The sequence below is a fragment of the Lissotriton vulgaris genome, chromosome 7, assembly GCF_964263255.1.
Source record: "Lissotriton vulgaris chromosome 7, aLisVul1.2, whole genome shotgun sequence".
NCBI lineage: Eukaryota > Metazoa > Chordata > Amphibia > Caudata > Salamandridae > Lissotriton > Lissotriton vulgaris.
Window position 1 is genome coordinate 1,772,798,127 of NC_141695.1, and position 21,279 is coordinate 1,772,819,405.

General features: G+C 55.6%; 1 protein-coding gene across 1 annotated transcript in view; it reads left to right on the forward strand.

Moving 5' to 3' along the window:
• Positions 1-21,279, forward strand: part of BCL3 (BCL3 transcription coactivator) — a 142,250-nt gene that overhangs the window by 57,883 nt on the left and 63,088 nt on the right. The window lies entirely within an intron of this gene.

Below are 21,279 nucleotides of genomic sequence, written 5' to 3' on the forward strand. Positions count from 1 at the left end.
GAGCAGAGGCATGCTGGATGGTTAAGCAAGGAAATACCTACTTTCCAAAAGTGGTAATTTTCAAACACAGAATGTTAATCCACCTTCACTAAAAGGTGTATTTTAACATTCTGAGTCCAGGCATACTAAACTGGAATTTCTACCTAGCTCCCTGGGTCAGTTAGGATTATAAGATGTTATAATCAAAGTGCCCATTCTGGCCTATAGAGAACAGGTAGCCTTGCAATAGTGAAAAACGCAATTGGCTGTAATTCACTATCAGGACATGCCACACACATCAGGGCATGTCCTACCTTTTGCATACAATGCACCCTGCCCATGGGGGTACCTTGGGCCTCCCTTAGGGGTGACTAACAAGTAGAAAAGGGAAGGTTTGGGGACTGGCAAGTGTGTGCACTAGCAGAGTCGACATGGCAGCCCCAGGCTGCACTCAGGCTCTGCAATGGCAGACCTTAGACACACTTTACAAGCTGCTTCTGTGGATGGCACAACCAGTGCTGCAAGCCCACCAGCAGCATTTGATTTACAGGCCCTGTGCACACATGGTGCATTGTACTAGGGTCTTACAGTAAATCAAATAAGTCAATCATGGACTCACTAATCCATACAATGATTTACAATGGGGAGCACGTGCACTGTGGCATTGAATAGCAGTGGCACAGTGCCCAAAGCATCTAGACCAGCAAAAACATAGCAAAAACATAGGAGGCAACAGCAAAAAATGGAAGGTAGATCCACACCAATGGTACAAGGTCTAACACTTGGCATAAAGGCACTCAGGATTGACTTGGAAGGCACTGTGTTAGGTATGTATGCAGCACAAAACAGTAATAAAACCGGGGCAAATTCGCAAGTTCAGGCCAATCGTAATCGAGTGTGGGCCGGATACATGGACCAGGTTGGTCCCACTAAAAAAGTTGGATTCTCAAAGCCCGGAGTGCAGAGTTCCAAACTTCAGGATTTCACAAGAGGGGCTTAGCTGATGCCTTACTTAACTTAGGGATCAGGAACTTACTCCAGCTGAGGCCAGCAGGGCTCAGGCAGGGTCAGTGTATCATGTCAGCTGGGCAGCTCCACCCAACTGACCCTAGCAATTACTCAGGTAACCTGGAAAGAAGGGAGCAGGCCCAGTCTTCCTTCTCAGAGAGCAGGGCATGCCTCGAGCAGCAGGACAGTGCTTTGAAGAACAAGGCAGGCCTCAAGCAGCAGGGCAGTCCTCTGGAGAACACGGCAGGCCTCAAGCAGCAGGGCAGTCCTCTGAAGAACACGGCAGGCCTCAAGCAGCAGGGCAGTGCTTTGAAGAACAAGGCAGGCCTCAAGCAGCAGGGCAGTCCTCTGGAGAACAAGGCACGCCTCAAGCAGCAGAGCAGTCCTCTGAAGAACAAGGCAGGCCTCAAGCAGCAGGGCAGTCCTCTGGAGAACAAGGCACGCCTCAAGCAGCAGGGCAGTCCTCTGAAGAACACGGCACGCCTCAAGCAGCAGGGCAGTGCTTTGAAGAACAAGGCAGGCCTCAAGCAGCAGGGCAGTCCTCTGGAGAACAAGGCACGCCTCAAGCAGCAGGGCAGTCCTCTGAAGAACAAGGCAGGCCTCAAGCAGCAGGGCAGTCCTCTGGAGAACAAGGCACGCCTCAAGCAGCAGGGCAGTCCTCTGAAGAACACGGCATGCCTCAAGCAGCAGGGCAGTGCTTTGAAGAACAAGGCAGGCCTCAAGCAGCAGGGCAGTCCTCTGGAGAACAAGGCACACCTCAAGCAGCAGGGCAGTCCTCTGAAGAACAAGGCAGGCCTCAAGCAGCAGGGCAGTGCTCTGAAGAACAAGGCACGCCTCAAGCAGCAGGGCAGTCCTCTGAAGAACAAGGCAGGCCTCAAGCAGCAGGGCAGTGCTCTGAAGAACAAGGCACGCCTCAAGCAGCAGGGCAGTCCTCTGAAGAACAAGGCACGCCTCAAGCAGCAGGGCAGTGCTCTGAAGAACAAGGCAGGCCTCAAGCAGGAGGGCAGTGCCCTGAAGAACAAGGCAGGCCTCAAGCAGCAGGGCAGTCCTGTGAAGAACAAGGCAGGCCTCAAGCAGCAGGGCAGTGCTCTGAAGAACAAGGCACGCCTCAAGCAGCAGGGCAGTCCTCTGAAGAACAGGGCAGGCCTCAAGCCGCAGTACAGTGCTCTGAAGAACAAGGCAGGCCTCAAGCCGCAGTACAGTGCTCTGAAGAACAAGGCAGGCCTCGAGCAGCAGGACAGTCCTCTGAAAAACAAGGCAGGCCTCAAGCAGCAGGGCAGTCCTCTGAAGAACAAGGCAGGCCTCAGCAGCAGGTCAGTCCTCTGGAGAACCAGGCAGGCCTCAAGCAGCAGGGCAGTCCTCTGAAGAACAAGGCAGGCCTCAGGCAGCAGGACAGTGCTCAGAAAAACATGGCAGGCCTCAAGCTGCAGGGGAGTCCTCTGCAGAACAAGGCAGGCCTCAAGCAGCAGGGCAGTCCTCTGAAGAACAAGGCAGGCCTCAAGCAGCAGGGGAGTCCTCTGAAGAACAAGGCAGGCCTCAAGCAGCAGGGGAGTCCTCTGAAGAACAAGGCAGGCCTCAAGCAGCAGGGGAGTCCTCTGCAGAACAGGGCAGGCCTCAAGCAGCAGGGCAGGCCTCTAAAACACGGCAGGCTTCAAGCAGCAGGGCAGTCCTCTGAAGATAAAGGGAGGCCTCTAGCAGCAGAGCAGTTCTCTGGAGAACAAGGCAGGTCTCAAGCAGCAGGGCAGTGCTCTGAAGAACAAGGCAGGCCTCAGCAGCAGGGCAGTACTCTGAAGAACAAGGCAGGCCTCGAGCAGCAGGGCAGTCCTCTGAAGAACACGGCATGCCTCAAGCAGCAGGGCAGTGCTTTGAAGAACAAGGCAGGCCTCAAGCAGCAGGGCAGTGCTTTGAAGAACAAGGCAGGCCTCAAGCAGCAGGGCAGTTCTCTGGAGAACAAGGCAGGCCTCGAGCAGCAGGGCAGTCCTCTGAAGATAAAGGGAGGCCTCTAGCAGCAGAGCAGTTCTCTGGAGAACAAGGCAGGCCTCGAGCAGCAGGGCAGTCCTCTGGCGTACAAGGCAGGCCTCAAGCAGCAGGGCAGTCCTCTGAAGAACAAGGCAGGCCTCGAGCATCAGGGCAGTCCTCTGCAGAACAAGGCAGGCCTCAAGCAGCAGAGCAGTGCTCTGAAGAACAAGGCAGGCCTCAAGCAGCAGGGCAGTGCTCTGAAGAACAATCAGGCCTCAAGCAGCAGGGCAGTCCTCTGAAGAACAAGGCAGGCCTCAAGCAGCAGGGCAGTGCTCTGAAGACCAAGGCAGGCCTCAAGCAGCAGAGCAGTCCTCTGGACAACATGGCAGGCCTCAAGTTGCAGGGAAGTTCTCTGGAGAACAAGGCAGGCCTCAAGCAGCAGGGCAGTCCTCTGAAGAACAAGGCAGGCCTCAAACAGCAGGGCAGTCCTATGAAGAACAGGGCAGGCCTCAAGCAGCAGGGCAGTGCTCTGGATTACAAGGCAGGCCTCAAGCAGCAGGGCAGTCCTCCGAAGAACAAGGCAGGCCTCAGCAGCAGGGCAGTGCTCTGGAGTACAAGGCAGGCCTCAAGCAGCAGGGCAGTCCTCCGAAGAACAAGGCAGGCCTCCATCAGCAGGGCAGTCCTCTGGACAACACGGCAGGCCTCAAGCAGCAGGGCAGTCCTCCGAAGAACAAGGCAGGCCTCAAGCAGCAGAGCAGTGCTCTGAAAAACAAGGCAGGCCTCAAGCAGCAGGGCAGTCCTCTGTAGAACAAGGCAGGCCTCAAGCAGCAGGGCAGTGCTCTGAAGAACAAGGCAGGCCTCAGCAGCAGGGCAGTTCTCTGGAGAACAAGGCAGGCCTCGAGCAGCAGGGCAGTCCTCTGAAGATAAAGGGAGGCCTCTAGCAGCAGGGCAGTTCTCTGGAGAACAAGGCAGGCCTCGAGCAGCAGGGCAGTCCTCTGGCGTACAAGGCAGGCCTCAAGCAGCAGGGCAGTCCTCTGAAGAACAAGGCAGGCCTCGAGCATCAGGGCAGTCCTCTGCAGAACAAGGCAGGCCTCAAGCAGCAGAGCAGTCCTCTGGACAACACAGCAGGCCTCAAGCTGCAGGGAAGTCCTCTGGAGAACAAGGCAGGCCTCAAGCCGCAGTACAGTGCTCTGAAGAACAAGGCAGGCCTCAAGCAGCAGGGCAGTCCTCTGAAGAACAAGGCAGGCTTCAAGCAGCAGGGCGATCCTCTGAAGAACAAGGCAGGCCTCAAGCAGCAGGGCAGTGCTCTGAAGAACAAGGCAGGCCTCAGCAGCAGGGCAGTTCTCTGGAGAACAAGGCAGGCCTCGAGCAGCAGGGCAGTCCTCTGAAGATAAAGGGAGGCCTCTAGCAGCAGAGCAGTTCTCTGGAGAACAAGGCAGGCCTCGAGCAGCAGGGCAGTCCTCTGGAGTACAAGGTAGTCCTTCTTCTGTAATGTCCACGGGTCCCGGAGTGCACTGATGAGTGGCTCAGTTGGTCCAATATTTATTCCTGGTGCCAGCTGTTGAAGTGGGGGAAAACTTCTAGTCCAAACCCCACATCTGGCTCTGGAAAGTTTCTTTCTCAGGCTCAGGCTCCGTGGGTACATTGTATACATATATGTATAGACAAGAACTTTTTTCTTTCTCCGTTTAGGATTAATTCCTATGAACCAGTATTTTTACAAAGAATTGATTTGTCCTAAATACTAAATATAGGTCTAGGACCATTTTTCGTGTTTATCATTTGATACCCAGGTCCTCTGACTATTTTGGGTGATACCCCATTTTTTAATGGTTCCCAATCAAAATTTAGCACCTATTAAATGCAATGTAGTGCAGAACGAGCTCACCTCCACTTTCAAAGCATATGTCACCACCAGTGGCTGCTGGTACCCCAAATATTTGGTGAGGCAACAAGCCTGATAACAAAGAACTGGGGAGCTCCATGACTAACAAATGTCAGGTTTGAGACTTACATTTTTACCAACACCCGTGCGTTCACTGTCACCCGGTTTAAGCCTCCTGCAGCGTTTGTTTTCTTCAGAATCCGAATGCAGAGGTTCACACTCGGTGGCGTAGCACGGTCAGGTGGTACCCGGTGTGGAACATTTCTTGTCACCCCCGGCTTGACAAAATGGCAAAAATATTTGTTTAAACACATATTTTTGCCGTATCGTCAACCCCCTCAGTTAAGACACCGGGGGCGACCCAGCACACCCTGCACCCCCTTCCTACGCCACTGTCCACACTACACTCCTTAATATTTTCAAGTATTGTGATCACAACATACTGTCATTTAAGCCCTGATGAAGTTCCTATGTATCAAGGAATGAAACACGTTGGCTGATTTTTAAAAATGTGTACGATATAAAGGATTAATAAATAAAGATGACGGACTAAAAAGCACGAAATGATACTTCTTTCCTGGTGCACCTTTCGCTTGAAGAATTCCCTGTTTCTGGTCTCCAGCGGCACTCAACGGCGGCAAGTGCAGGAAGAGTTTTGCACAGGAAATTACGTTTTGAAAAACTGGATTGAGGTGCAACACCTCTGGTCCGCTGCTGGTAGCTTTTGTGTGTATGCCACGAGGCATCACCACATAGGGACCCAAAGAGCCGCCTTCAAATCTGACCGCCACGCTTTACTTCAGAACTGAAGAAACTCCAACTGCGGTGTCTCTCAAGGCTCGTCCCTCAGCCCTACACTGTTCCACACCTACCTGACCCACCCGGCCAACTTCATCAGACCCCACAGACTAAACATCATGTCCTACTCAGCTGACAACCAGCTCATCCTCTCATTGTCAGAAGATCACCCCCACCACGACGGACAACTTTCACAGGTGCATTACAAGTGTCAATGATTGGATGAGAGACAACTGCCTAAAAATCAACACAGACAAAATAGAAGTGCTGATCTTCGGGAACAACACTTCCCCGTTGAACGATTCCTGGTGGCTCTCGGAACTAGGACCCTCACCTGTTCCAACAGACCATGAAAAGACAGATCAATGCAATCTCCTCGCCCTCATCCTCACAGCTAGCATCCGCCAGAAGATCTTCAAATGGATCCCTGTCTATAGCAGACCGTCGCCCAAGCCCTACTCACCAGCTGTGTTAACTGCGGCAAAGTGCTATACGTAGGAACCACCTCGTACCTCCTGAAAAGACTACAGACCATACAGAATTCAGTGGCCAGACTTAACCTCAATGTCCCCAAATGGACCGACCCCCCCCACCCCCGTCAAGACGCTCCACTGGAGTGAGGACGCTCCGTCTTCTACCTCACTGCACAATCGTGGAACAACCTCCCCCCTCACCTCCGGACCTCAGGACCTCTTCCTCTCGATTGGAATTAGGGAAGGGACTCAAGACCCGGCAGTTCAACGTATCCCTTCCTAGTAGCAGGGTTCCCAGCGGCTGTATACGCTCAGGGTGAGCTTATAAGCCCTGTTTAATTGATTGATTGTGATAATGTAACCCAATGTTGTCCCTATGGGAGCAGTAGGCCTTACAGTAGTGAAAGTGTAATTTTACTACAAGTATATGTAAAACTTAAAAACACGCTTTTGGATTACTGACCAGACACACTCTTCGATCAGATAGTGAAGCCCTGCTGCACGCTGTTCGTTGAAAACACCACTTGGTTAACATTGAGTAACGCAGAGTGCATGATCCTGGAATTTAAACTTAAAAACACATCACCCTTTCTAGGTCGAGCCTGAGCAGCGCATACGCAGCTCTGCGAGGCGTGCTGTATTCAGGTATGGACTTGTAGCTCCGCCCATGTCCCGCCCATCTTTTCAATTGGCTCCTGTTACTGTCCTTTCGAAATCATTGCTTTTCATTCGTAAATAGGCTTGTTAGTCCCTCCATGGTCCTGCCTTCTCTGCCTTCATAACCTCCCAAAAGGAATGGACTTTTTACTTGTGTTGTTACAAGGTTTGTTTTATCTACAGTCTGTGAGCGCTATTTTGGTCAGGATTTTCCACTATCGCAGCCACAAAGTGCTTTCCTGCAAGAGTGCCCACTTTGCCTCCGGGCGCCGCCCTACAGTTTTAGGACAGCGCCCGCTTTTACATTTTTATTTGCACAACTTCAGAAACATTTTTTTTTTTGTGAAAGCGCTCTATACCGCGCTTTCATTTTAATGGTGGCCACGCCCCTTTCTTTAGACGAGCTGCGTACAAAGAAAGGGGCGCGGCAGCTATGAAAGTGAAAGTACCCCAAGCACTTGCAATGCAATAGGTCTTGCATTTGCGAGAGTTTAAGCTGTTGGTATTGTAAATGATAAGGCCTTTTATTTATGTGTTGTTTATTTATTTATTTATTTATTTTTGAGTTTTATAATGTGCAAACTTGACCTGTTGGGGTATCAGAGCGCTTTACGTGAATCGGCCGCAGTATACAAGACTTGGAGGGGGGAGGGAGGCTGGGAACAAAGGGAGAAAAAAAGGGGACAAAGTGACAGGTACATTTACAGTTCACAGGGAAACCAGGGTTGAAAGTCAATGGTGGGAAGCCCAGAGGAGCCGGGAGGATAGCGCCCGTGCACTCCCTGGGATGCAGAGCAAGGAGATGGGGCAAGATCTCCTCTCTGGGTGAGATAAGAGGCAGAGTTTAGGCGAGGAATTTAAAACTGAATAAAAGGCTTTGTCATTTACAATGCCAATAGCTTAAACTCGCGCAAATGCGAGACCTATTGCATTGCAAATGCTTGTTGTTAAATACAATGCACCCTGCCCTATGGGCTATTTAGGGCCTACCATAGGGGTGACTAAAATGCATAAGGAAGGGAGGTTAAGGCTTGGGAAGAAGTTGAATTGGCCGTGTGAAATTGCGTGCGGGCTGCAAAGGCAGGCCCGAGACATGTTTTAAAAGGCTGCTTTCTGTGGCTGGCGCAATGAGCGCTGTCGCCCCCTAGTGGCACTTCAGTTACAGGCCCTGGGAACCTGTGCACCATATACACGGGACTTGCAAGTAAATTAAATGCAGCATTCCGGTGTAAGCCAGCAGCGCCAGATCCGAAATGTATGGGGAAAGCGCAAGCACTTTAGCACCGGTCAGCAGACGGAAAGTGCAGGTGTCGTAAAAGCAACAATAACTGGTTCAGAAAACAGAAGGGTGCAGGCAACACGCTTTGGGTGACCCTGCAGAGGGGGCCACGTCCCACAGGTACCGTCTCTTAGCTCGCACATGTCTGCCTATATGCACTGCCCTCCCTGCACACGTGTCCACGTGCCTTGCAGCTTCTCAGCAGTGCGGTGTGCGGAGGATCACAGGGCGAGCCGTGTACGTGAATCTGTGGCCTCCGCAGCTTCTCAGCAGTGCGGTGTGCCTAGGATCACACAGTGCGGTGTGCCGAGGATCACAGTGCGCGCCGTGCACGTGAGTCTGTGACCTCTGCAGCTTCTCAGCAGTGCGGTGTGCCGAGGATCACACAGTGCGGTGTGCCGAGGATCACAGTGCGCGCCGTGTGAGCCGTGTGAACTGAACTCAGAGCCCTGAACCGAAAGAGCCCGGGGCGAGTCCCTCAGGTTCCCCAAAAGCAGTGAAACCTGCGCGTCTCATCTGGAAGGAAGTGTGCCTGGGGGGGTGAACTTACTGGAAACCTGTCTGTATCGGGCAGGCCCTGCCCCACCCTCAACCCCGTGCCCGGTGGCATCCCAGGACCCACCCACCCCGGCCTAGGGGCAGTCCACAGCACCTCATGGCGGGGGGGGCGTCCCTCGAGGGGGGGGGGGGTGTCATGGTGCACCAGTAATGCGAGTATTATGGCAGATGCATCATGCCCCCCCCCAAATAAGGAACATCCTGGTCCTGAGTTACCAGACAGCCTGCTACCTCGTGCCCCGCCCCCACCGGCCGTCCTCACCCCGCCCTCTAGCGCCGAAACCAGTTTCACTTTATTGTAAGCGCTGCCGCCGCCGTTTCCTCGAAGTCACTTGTTGTGCAGCGGCCGTGGGGAGGGGGGATGAAGGAACCCCAGCCCAGCGACTGGCAGGGTAACTGGGGATGGCAGTGAGGGGGCCGGAGAGAGGGGCCCCAGATGGGGCAGGAGAAATGAGGTCAGACCTTTTCACACTCCAGGGGTTGGATGAAAGGCGCTTCGCGTGGGGGGAGTCTGGGGATATGATGAAAGGAGGGCGCACTATGATCGTCCCCCCAGCACTTGTAGGGGGCACGAAGGGGTCTTGGTGTATCGGAGCGAGGTAGGATGAAGGGGTGCAGTGCACACCCCTGCAGCAGTGTGTGCACAGTGAGGGGAGAGGGGTGTGCACCACACACGCCTCTCACGCTCCTCAGTGTGCAGAGACTGCTGCAGGGTGAGGGCCACGCACGCCCCTCTCCCCTCAGTGTGCACACACTGCTGCAGGGTGAGGGTCACGCACGGCCCTCTCCCCTCAGTGTGCACACACTGTTGCAGGGTGAGGGCCACGCACGCCCCTCTCCCCTCAGTGTGCACACACTGCTGCAGGGTGACGGCCACGCACGCCCCTCTCCCCTCAGTGAGCACACCCTGCTGCAGGGTGAGGGCCACGCACGCCCCTCTCCCCTCAGTGTGCACACACTGCTGCAGGGTGAGGGCCACGCACGCCCCTCTTCCCTCAGTGAGCACACACTGCTGCAGGGTGAGGGCCACGCACGCCCCTCTCCCCTCAGTGTGCACACACTGCTGCAGGGTGAGGGCCACGCACGGCCCTCTCCCCTCAGTGTGCACACACTGCTGCAGGGTGAGGGCCACGCACGCCCCTCTCCCCTCAGTGAGCACACACTGCTGCAGGGTGAGGGCCACGCACGCCCCTCTCCCCTCAGTGTGCACACACTGCTGCATGGTGAGGGCTACGCACGCCCCTCTCCCCTCAGTGAGCACACCCTGCTGCAGGGTGAGGGCCACGCACGCCCCTCTCCTCTCAGTGAGCACACACTGCTGCTGGGTGAGGGCCACGAATGCCCCTCTCCCCTCAGTGTGCACACACTGCTGCAGGGTGAGGGCCACGCACGCCCCTCTTCCCTCAGTGAGCACACACTGCTGCAGGGTGAGGGCCACGCACGGCCCTCTCCCCTCAGTGTGCACACACTGCTGCAGGGTGAGGGCCACGCACGCCCCTCTCCCCTCAGTGAGCACACCCTGCTGCAGGGTGAGGGCCACGCACGCCCCTCTCCCCTCAGTGTGCACACACTGCTGCAGGGTGAGGGCCACGCACGCCCCTCTCCCCTCGGTGAGCACACACTGCTGCAGGGTGAGGGCCACGCACGCCCACGCACGCCCCTCTTCCCTCGGTGAGCACACACTGCTGCAGGGTGAGGGCCACGCACGCCCCTCTCCCCTCAGTGTGCACACACTGCTGCAGGGTGAGGGCCACGCACGGCCCTCTCCCCTCAGTGTGCACACACTGCTGCAGGGTGAGGGCCACGCACGCCCCTCTCCCCTCAGTGAGCACACACTGCTGCAGGGTGAGGGCCACACACGCCCCTCTCCCCTCAGTGTGCACACACTGCTGCAGGGTGAGGGCCACGCACGCCCCTCTCCCCTCAGTGAGCACACCCTGCTGCAGGGTGAGGGCCACGCACGCCCCTCTCCCCTCAGTGAGCACACACTGCTGCTGGGTGAGGGCCACGCACGCCCCTCTCCCCTCAGTGTGCACACACTGCTGCAGGGTGAGGGCCACGCACGCCCCTCTCCCCTCAGTGAGCACACCCTGCTGCAGGGTGAGGGCCACGCACGCCCTCTCCCCTCGGTGAGCACACACTGCTGCAGGGTGAGGGCCACGCACGCCCACGCACGCCCCTCTCCCCTCAGTGTGCACACACTGCTGCAGGGTGAGGGCCACGCACGCCCCTCTCCCCTCAGTGAGCACACCCTGCTGCAGGGTGAGGGCCACGCACGCCCCTCTCCCCTCAGTGAGCACACCCTGCTGCAGGGTGAGGGCCACGCACGCCCCTCTCCCCTCAGTGAGCACACACTGCTGCAGGGTGAGGGCCACGCACGGCCCTCTCCCCTCAGTGTGCACACACTGCTGCAGGGTGAGGGCCACGCACGCCCCTCTCCCCTCAGTGAGCACGCACTGCTGCAGGGTGAGGGCCACGCTCGCCCCTCTCCCCTCAGTGTGCAGAGACTGCTGCAGGGTGAGGGCCACGCACGCCCCTCTCCCTCAGTGTGCACACACTGCTGCAGGGTGAGGGCCACGCACGCCCCTCTCCCCTCAGTGAGCAGACACTGCTGCAGGGTGAGGGCCACGCACGCCCCTCTCCCCTCAGTGGGCACACACTGCTGCATGGTGAGGGCCACGCACACCCCTCTCCCCTCAGTGTGCACACACTGCTGCAGGGTGGGGGCCACGCACGCCCCTCTCCCCTCAGTGGGCACACACTGCTGCATGGTGAGGGCCACGCACACCCCTCTCCCCTCAGTGTGCACACACTGCTGCAGGGTGAGGGCCATGCACGCCCCTCTCCCCTCAGTGGGCACACACTGCTGCATGGTGAGGGCCACGCACACCCCTCTCCCCTCAGTGTGCACACACTGCTGCAGGGTGGGGGCCACGCACGCCCCTCTCCCCTCAGTGGGCACACACTGCTGCATGGTGAGGGCCACGCACACCCCTCTCCCCTCAGTGTGCACACACTGCTGCAGGGTGAGGGCCACGCACGCCCCTCTCCCCTCAGTGGGCACACACTGCTGCATGGTGAGGGCCACGCACACCCCTCTCCCCTCAGTGTGCACACACTGCTGCAGGGTGAGGGCCACGCACGCCCCTCTCTCCGCAGGCAGTTCATCCTCAGGACCAGTTACACAACGCTTCACTTCTCACAAGTATGAGGCAGAGCACTTCTGGGGAACTCGATGCAGGGACGGAGCTCCGCCCGCCTCTTCCAAGGAAGTGACTGCCCGCAGACCTCACACCCTCTGAGGCTGGGTCATGCCTCATGTGCTTGAGGGCTTCTGGGCGCTGAAACCAAGCTCTGCTCCAGCAGGCGGTGCCTGGGCATAGGGCCATTATTGGCAACACACCTCACCCACTCAACCACAGAGCATGCATGATAAATAAATACATAACACAACTTTTGTTTTGAAATATTGCTGCAGGTTTATTCCATACAAACGATGCAATATGCTGGGTTATCTTACGGGCGATCCAAGGGCAGGCAGCTGCAACCAACCTATGCTGCCCTGCCCGCCTGAGGAGCCAAGCACAGTGGAGAAGCCAATCAGTGCTACCTTATGGGGTGATCCCCTTACCAGTTCACGTACCACATTGGTCCCTTATTACTCATACCCCTTTCAGGGCGGAGCATAGTAAGGCAAGCCCCCAGTTGCTCAGGCCCACGACCACCCAAAGAACTAACGGGACGCCAATGTGGTTTTCCAGGAACATTGCCATGAGGACTCCTGGCTCTGGCACCCCTAGTGTGCCGCAGCAGGGGTGCCCGTCTGTACCCATCTGCTTCCAGATCGCCCTGTAGCTCCACCGGCAACACAAAAGAAAACATTACAACATTCCATGTACCTTGCTTGCCCCCCCACACCAGGTAAGAGGTAGGGTGGGAGACAGCATGCCCGGCACAACAGAGGATGGCAGGATGGCTGGGGGAGGCATAAATACCCTCCCCATCTCCTCGCCGTGCCAGAAGTGACGCGCCTAGTGCGCCTAAGGCAAGGGGGACTCCTCCCTGGGTACCGGCATTAGAGGGGGTGGGTTAGTGCCCAAATGGCACTAAAGGGCCACCTTTTTAGGGTGGACCCCCTGCGTGGGCTGCGGGCAGCCGCAGAGCAGGCGGTGCCTGGGCAGAGCAGGTGGTATCTGGGCAGAGCAACCGTGTCTACCGCAGTCAGACAAGAATCAGCCCCATCTCCTCACAGAGGCGGTGTTTGCAGCCTCTCCAGAGAAGGCGCTGCCCCCTAACACATCCCCCATACCACAGCAATATCACCTGTCAGAGCCCTCTTCACGGGCCATGTGGCATACAGGGGTTACTGGGCCGAATCAGGTGTTTGAGGCCTCCTACTCCTGCTGTCGCCGGTTAACCCCTTCCTTCTGTGCCTGACTCTAATTGAGGTAGGGTCTCGCGAGCGTAGGTACAGATCAGTGAACAAACACCTGCACGCAGCGCACGCAATAAATCAATGTCCAAGCTAATACTTATTTTATATAAAAGAAGAACTTTAATCTAATACTACACATGCCAAGGTAAACAACGTTAAATAAAGAACAACACAGTCCCCCTTGAGGAAGGCTCCTAGTAGTTGTCAGGTCACCCCCTCATGGACTACTAAGCTCCAAGTAACAGGTGTGTTGTTATTCCTCACACACAGGAGCAATATCCAGGGAGTGTAAACTGCTAGGACCTGTTCACGGGTTTCCCCCTCTTGGACTCAGTCAATAAGGTGCAGTCACTTAGAGTTCAAGTAGGGTTGCAAAAACCAATGCCGGTGTTCCCGGGACCTGGTAGGCCCAGTTCTCAGCTTTCCCTGGCAGCGGTCCAGTGTTATCCTGGCCTGGATCAGCAAAGTTTGGCTGCACGTGATCACACGCACAGCTCCCGGCTGGTGCCGGCTCTCTACTGAGCCGCCCTTACCAGAGTCCAGATGATTGGAGCTGCTCTGGGTCCAGCCACACGCAGTAAGTCCTTTTCTTCCTTGCTGGGGGATAGCAGCAGTCTCCTTGCTCCGCAGGTCTCTGTCACCCTCTCCTCTGTCCTCAGGCCTCCTCAGATACAAAGCCTCCCTGGGTCATGGGCAATGACCCAGACCTCCTGCCTTTGAGCTCTGAGCAGCCCCTCCTGGCAAACCTCGCTGCCTGCTCATGCTGACCTCAGGTTTCCTCCTCCATGGCCTTTACTGGCTCATGGGGTCACTCCAATGAACCTCACTGTCTGGTCACGCTGGCCGCAGAGCTTCGAGCGGCCTCTTCTGGAACATGGGGTCACTCCAATGAACCTCACTGTCTGCTCACGCTGGCCCCAGAGCTTCGAGCGGCTGGCCCCAGAGCTTCGAGCGGCCTCTTCTGCACATGGGGTCACTCCAACAAGCCTCTCTGTCTGGTCACGCTGGCCTCAGATCTTCGAGCAGCCCCTCCCAGCCTATGGGGTCACTCCAATGAACCTCACTGTCTGGTCACTGTTGGACTTGGCCCTTCTGGCAGGTTCACCCCTGAACTTTTTGCTTTTAGTGGTGACCTGGTGTTAGTGATTTTTGGCTTCTGCACACTTTACCACTGTGTCCCAGGGTAAAGTGCGTGCGTGTATTGAGGTTGGCCTGCCCTCCCATAGGAATGCATGAGGAATGTATGTATCCCTGGTGGTTCCTGATGCGTGGGGAGTGCAGGTGCGAGTTTGGTATGTGCGGACTCGTGTGATTAAATGCTGCGCGATGGTGTGTGCTGCATAAATGTGTCTAGTGTGGAAGCGTCACTTCTAGAAGTTGGCATGTCTGTGTAAATTATGTGAATTGGCTGTCTGGCTTGTGATTGGCTGAAGCTGGTTGGTGAGCCTGACTGCAGGAGTCAGGATGGGTCTGCCCCGGTAGTGAGTGGAGAGATCTGCATGATTGATGTGAGGGAGGAGTGCACCTGGGACCTGAATAGGGCTGGGTTTCCCCACACAGTGCTGGCTCCGCCCCCTGTGGTGCGACTGATGACCCTAGCCTGACTAGTGAATGGGAAGAGTGGCTGGGCACAACAGAGTGATCCAAAACCAGCTGTGACTGGTTTCTCTCTTCACCCTGCAGCCTAAACAAAGGGATTTGGTGTTTAAAAGGGGCTGTGACCCCATGTAAATGCAACCTCGGGGGCCTTGTTCATTTAGAGCCCACGAGGCTCCTGAGGCCCCAGTTATCATTTAGATCCCACAAGGCTCCTGGGGGCCCAGCTGTTTGTTTTGAGCCCCAGCAGAGAGCCAGGAGGCACACTGGTGCCAGGCTCAGTTCTACAGCTGCCCAGCACTTAGTGGGCAGCTGCTCCGTTTAGGCCAGTTCCTTTGCGCAATCTTCTTTGGCTGCCCGCGCAGCCTGCCCTGACATTGTGGACACAGGGCGTTTCAGCCCCTGAGAGACCAGTTGGCCTGTGGGACAGTTCTGGTGTTGTGCCCTTGCGTGGGGTACATGTTTTGGCCCTATGTGATCTTTGCGCAAAATATGGCTACTTGCCTAATGTGATTTCTGCATCATGTGTCTTACCTACACCTCTGAATGAGTCTTTATGCATCATGTGCTTGCCTATACCTCTGAATGTGTTTTTATGCATCATGTACAAAGCTTCTTGCCTATACCCCTAAATGTATTTTTATGCTTAGGTGGTTGTTTCTTCTAGAGTAGTTATACTAGTGAGTTCCTGGTTCCCTGCATGATATTTTCCAAAGGTTTTTGGGGTTGCGTAGGTGGTACTTACATTTTACCAGTGATTACTGGGTGTGTGCTACATTTACTATTTGGTGATACAGTTATTATATGTTCTATGTGCTAAGCGTTATTCCTACAAAGTGCTAATTCTACCAAGTGCTAGTTCTAAAAGTGCTTATTCCTGACAGTGGCCCATGTGGCCCTGTCCCGTGTACATAATCCCCTGTAAATTCCGCCTGTGCCTGTTGGCACATTGTAAAGTGTGTGTTTATTATCTAATGTGTTTGGTATAATACAAAGGCTATTTTCATATATAACCTTGTGTGGAGTTTCCTTTGTGGTGGGACTTGAGTGCTGTTGCTGGGGCATGCGCAAATACTTAACCTACATTGCCCCTGGGATAAGCCTTGCTGCTCGCGCCACGTTACCTAGAGGCTGAGCAGGGGGTATCTTTGGCGTGAAACTCCCTTGCCCTGACAAGAGTAGTGGTTTCTGCCTGGCTTTGGCGCAAGCCTTAGCCAACAAGAAATCCCATTTCTAACAGTCATGCTGGCCTCAGAGCTTCGAACGGCCTCTTCTGGAACATGGGGTCACTCCAACGAACCTCACGGTCTGGTCACTCTTGCCTCAGAGCTTCGAGCGGCCTCTTCTGGAACATGGGGTCACTCCAACGAACCTCACGGTCTGCTCACGCTAGCCTCAGATCTTCAAGTGGCCTCTTTTGGCAAATGAGGTCACTCCAACGAACCTCACAGTCTGGTCACGCTAGCCTCAGATCTTCGAGCGGCCTCTTTTGGCAAATGAGGTCACTCCAACAAACCTCACTGTCTGGTCACGCTGGCCTCAGGTTTCCTACTCCGTGGCATATGGGGTTGCAACAACATTCCACACACAGGCAATGGACCAATTGATGTGACACATTTTCTTGGCACAGGGTATCCCTTCGTGGCATACAGGGCTGCCACTTCAACAACACTACACACGGGCAACAGCTCGATCGGTGCAGCACTGTGCTTGCTGGAGAGTGTCCCCTCCTGGCATACCTGGGGGTCCCAAAATTTCACAATGCTGCACACTGGCAAAAGCCTGACCAGTGCGGCACAGCTCCTCACACCTTGCTCATGAGCCCTACATGTCTGGGCTCCTCTCCGGAACTCGCTCCGTCCAACACACTCCTCTCCCTCACGGGCATGCCGGTCGTGTCGAGCAGGCAGGTACGGTTCTGGTGTTCCAGACTCCAGGGCAGGTACGGTTCTGGTATTCCAGACTCCAGGGCAGGTACGGTACTGGTGGTCCAGACTCCAGGGCAGGTGGTCTAAGTTTCCTTGGCTGATGCCCCATCACCCAGTGTTAGAATTGGGGGTCTCTGGTTGGCGCAGGTAGGTACTTGCGACAAGCAGGGACCCTCTCCTCTAAGTCAGGGCAAAGGATTACTCTCAGGAAATAACCCCTGCTCACCCTTTAGGTAGTGTGGCACGAGCAGACAGGGCTCCACCCCAGAGTACATGTAGTTAAGCATTTGCAATATCCCACACAATAAGTACCAACCCACCACACAGTGACACAAGGCTGTAGATCTGTAAAAATATGTCTTTATATATATAACTTTCAGATGGGTTTCAAATACAGTCTTCAATGTTTCAATAAGTGTTCCAGTTACTTGTAAAATTGTCCCAATACTTTAAAAAGGTGTGCCACAGTTCTTTATATGCAAAAGTCTGTACTGTTGGTCAAGTTCTTGGAAGGTATGGCACTTTCTAGCGCTTCGTCGCGCTCCCGTGCGTTCGTGTCGCTTTAAGAACGGTGCCCCACTTATCCTCCTGCTTCTCGCGTGAGCAAGCGTATGGTGTGGTCTGGTTCCCAGCGAACTATGAGGCGCACCAGCCTCAGAGGAGCCGCCGTACGGTGCGGAAAGGTACACAGCGAAATACAAGGCACACCAGCCTCAGGGGCGGACAGGTTTAAAAGCGAAGCACACAATACCTCTTTCTTGATGGAGGGTTCGGTGCGGCCGATGCTAGGCTGACGTCCCACGTTGCGGTGCCTTCCAGAAGGGTGTCGCGGCGCGGAGACCACGGGACCACTTGTCTTGAGGTTGGCGGTGCTCGGGAGACACAGGCTCAAAAGCAGAGTCCGCGTCCTGAAGAGGCGGGCAGTGGCTGGAGATAGTCCCAGCAGCGGTATGCTGCGATCAGGGCCTCTTCCTCGCAGGGGCGAGTACGGTTGCTACCAGTCTTTGCGGTGCGTTCGTGCAGCTCGGGGGCCACAGGTTCACGGTGCTTGGACCCGGTGGGGGCTCAGGCGCTCAGAGTGCGGGATGACTTCCCCGGTGCACTCATGTCTCCAGGATCAGCCCTAATAGGGAGGATCACACCAGCAGCAGCTTCCTTCTTTAGGGGGGTAGCGCCTAATGTTCCTGGGGTGCAGATCAGGGGACAGGCTCACACGCAACCCCTTGGAGATTGTTCACAGCAGAGGCACAAGTTGAAATCAAAAGTCTTTCTTAGTCTTCTCTCCTTCATGCAGCAAGGCACCCGCCACAGGCCAGTCTCTCAGGATTAGAGACAGTACTCCTCCATGCAGCTTCCCAGGTCCTCCTCTTCAGGCAGAGTTTCTTCTTGGCGTAAACAGGATCTGATTTGTTAGGAGCAGGGCTCCTACTTTTATAGGACATTTCCTTTGTTCTCGCAGGCCAGGTGGGCCTTTGCCTAATCCAGTCAGTCTCTGAGCACTTTGTTTTGCAGGCTCCGGTTTCTCCTTTCAGTGTGCAGGGCAGGGACATCAGACGCTCCGCAGGAGGTGGAGTCAGCATTGTGATGACAAGTACAGCCAGGAGTACTCAGTTGACAGTCTTCCCTCTTCCTGGGCCAGGTGCAGGGCAGAGTCATCAGTCGCTCCCCAGGGGGCGGAGCCAGTATTATGGTGGCAAAGCACAGCCCTAATCAGAGTCAAGGGGCACACCCTGCACCCATCCTGGTGTAATCCCCCTATTCACCACCTGTCATCCCTAGCCCTGTCACTCACAGAACCCAGACAGCAGATACACATAAGAGCAGAGGCAGGCTGATATGGTTAGGCAAGCAAATGCTAACTTTCTAAAAGTAGTATTTGCAAACACAGGATATTAAAATAAACTTTACTAAAAGAAGTATTTTATTATTCTGAGTTCAGGCATACTAAACTTGACTTTCTACATGTTCCCTGAGCCTGCTGGGATTATAGAGTGTAATAATTCCAGCAGCCCATCTGGCCTAAAGGGAGCAGGTAGCCTTACAATAGTGAAAAACGAAAATGGCTGTAATTCACTATTAGGACATGCCACACACATCAGGGCTTGTCCTACCTTATGCTAACAATGCACCCTGCCCTTGGGCCTACCATAGGGGTGACTAATATGAAGTTAAGGGAAGATTTTAGGGCTGGCAAGTAGGTGCACTTGCGCAGTCAGCATGACAGTACCAGACTGCACGCAGGTTCTGCAATGGCAGACCCTAGACACATCTTAAGGCTGCTTCTGTGGGTGGCACAACCAGTGCTGCAAGTCCACCAGCAGCATTTGTATTTACAAGCCCTGGCACTCCTGATGCACCCCATCGCAAGACCTCTGCAACTCCCTCGCCTCCTACTTCCACAACAAGATCACGGACATACACAACAGCTTCAGCACTCAACCGACGCACGCCACAACCGAACCACCGCCCCCCACCACCACCCTCCGCACCTGGACTCCGATCAGCACCGAAGACACCATCCACATGATGAACTCCATCCACTCCGGATCTCCGACCGACCCCTGCCCTCACCACATCTTCAACAAGGCCGACGCGGTCATCGCACCCCACCCCACCTGCGGGACATCATCAACACCTCCTTCGACACCGCCACCTTCCCGGAGAGCTGGAAGCACGCCGAACTCAGCGCCCTCCTAAAGAAACCTACGGCGGACCCCACCGAACTCAAGAATTACCGCCCCATCTCGCTCCTCCCGTTCCCAGCCAAAGTCATCGAGAAGACCGTCAACAAGCAGCTGGCCGCCTTCCTCGAGACGAATGGATCCCTGGACCCCTCTCAGTCTGGCTTCCGAGCCAACCACAGCACCGAGACCGCCCTCATCGCTGCCACCGATGACATCCGAGCCCTGATGGACAACGGAGAAACAGTGGCCCTCATCCTCCTAGACCTCTCCGCGGCTTTCGACACTGTCTGCCACCGCACCCTAGTGCAGCGCCTCAGCAACGTCGGAATCCAGGGGAAAGCACTGGAATGGATCATCTCCTTCCTCGACGGAAGAACACAGAGAGTCCGCCTACCACCGTACAAGTCAGAGGCCACCGAAGTCATCTGCGGCGTCCCTCAAGGATCCTCGCTGAGCCCCACCCTCTTCAACGTCTACATGAGCCCCCTCGCAGCCATCGCACGCCAACACAACCTCAACATCATCTCCTACGCTGACGACACCCAGCTGATCCTCTCCCTGACCAACGACCCCGCCGCCGCCAGAGCCAACCTTCACGAAGGGATGAAGGACGTAGCCGAGTGGATGACGACCAGCCGCCTGAAACTGAACTCAGACAAGACGGAAGTCCTCATCCTGGGTTCCTCGCCCTCCGCCTGGGACGACTCCTGGTGGCCCCCCGCCCTGGGCAGCGCACCCAAACCGACAGACCACGCACGCCACCTGGGCTTCATCCTGGACTCCTCCCTCACCATGACCAGACAAGTCAACGCCCTCTCCTCGTCATGCTTCAACATCCTGCGCATGCTACGGAAAATCTTCCGGTGGATCCCCACCGAGACAAGGAAGACGGTCACCCAGGCCCTCGTCACAAGCCGACTGGACTACGGCAACGCCCTCTACGCCGGAACCACCGCCAAGCTCCAGAAGAGACTCCAGCGAATCCAGAACGCCTCAGCCAGACTCATCCTCGACATCCCACGACACAGCCACATCTCCGGACATCTGAGAGACCTGCACTGGCTCCCCGTCAACAAAAGAATCACCTTCCGCCTCCTCACCCACGCACACAAAGCCCTACACGATCAAGGCCCCAGCTACCTCAACAACCGCATCAACTTCCACGTTCCCAAACGACATCTCCGATCAGCCAGCCACGCCCTCGCCGCCGCCCCCCGCATCCGGAGAACGACAGCAGGAGGAAGGTCCTTCTCCTACCTGGCCGCCAAGACTTGGAACTCCCTTCCGACCAACCTGCGCCTGACCCAAGACCACCTCTCCTTCAGGAAGAAGCTCAAGACCTGGCTGTTCGAGCAGTAGCAGCACTCCCCCCCCCCTAGCGCCTTGAGACCCTCCGGGTAAGTAGTGCGCTATATAAATGTCTGTGATTGATTGATTGATACTGGGGACTGACAGTAAACCAAATAAGCCAATCATGGACACCAATCAATGTATACACTTCCCATAGGGAGCACTTGCACTGCGGCACGGATTGGCCGTGGCGCAGTGCCCTGAGCAGCCAACACCATCAAAACACATGAGGCACATCAGCAAAAAGTGGAAGGGAGACTCACGCCAAGGTGCCAGGTCTAAGACCCAGCAGGAAGACTAGCAGGCGGGGCCCCTAGTCCTGGCCACAGGCAGAAGTCTTGCACAGCTTCCGCTCCTCATGCCGCCCGGCTGGCTTCTCGGCTTTAGACAAAGTCTGGGCTCTTAGACTCCCCCACTTATAGCTCTTTCCAGACACAAAATGTGCCTTAGGATGTGGACCTTCGAGGCTCATGTTGGGTCTGCTTCTTCGAAATGGACATCTCTCCTCTTCATCCTTCCTCCTGAAAGATGTCTGTCACCGCAGGCGGGACTCGAAGCTGATGAACCCACACGAGGTTCATGGGAGGGACCGGAGTTCACACCTGGATGCTGGCCACAGTGATCAGTGTACCAAAGGTTGATCCCGGCCCTCAGCCCTACCCTTTATGATTCTCTTATCAGCCCCATCTC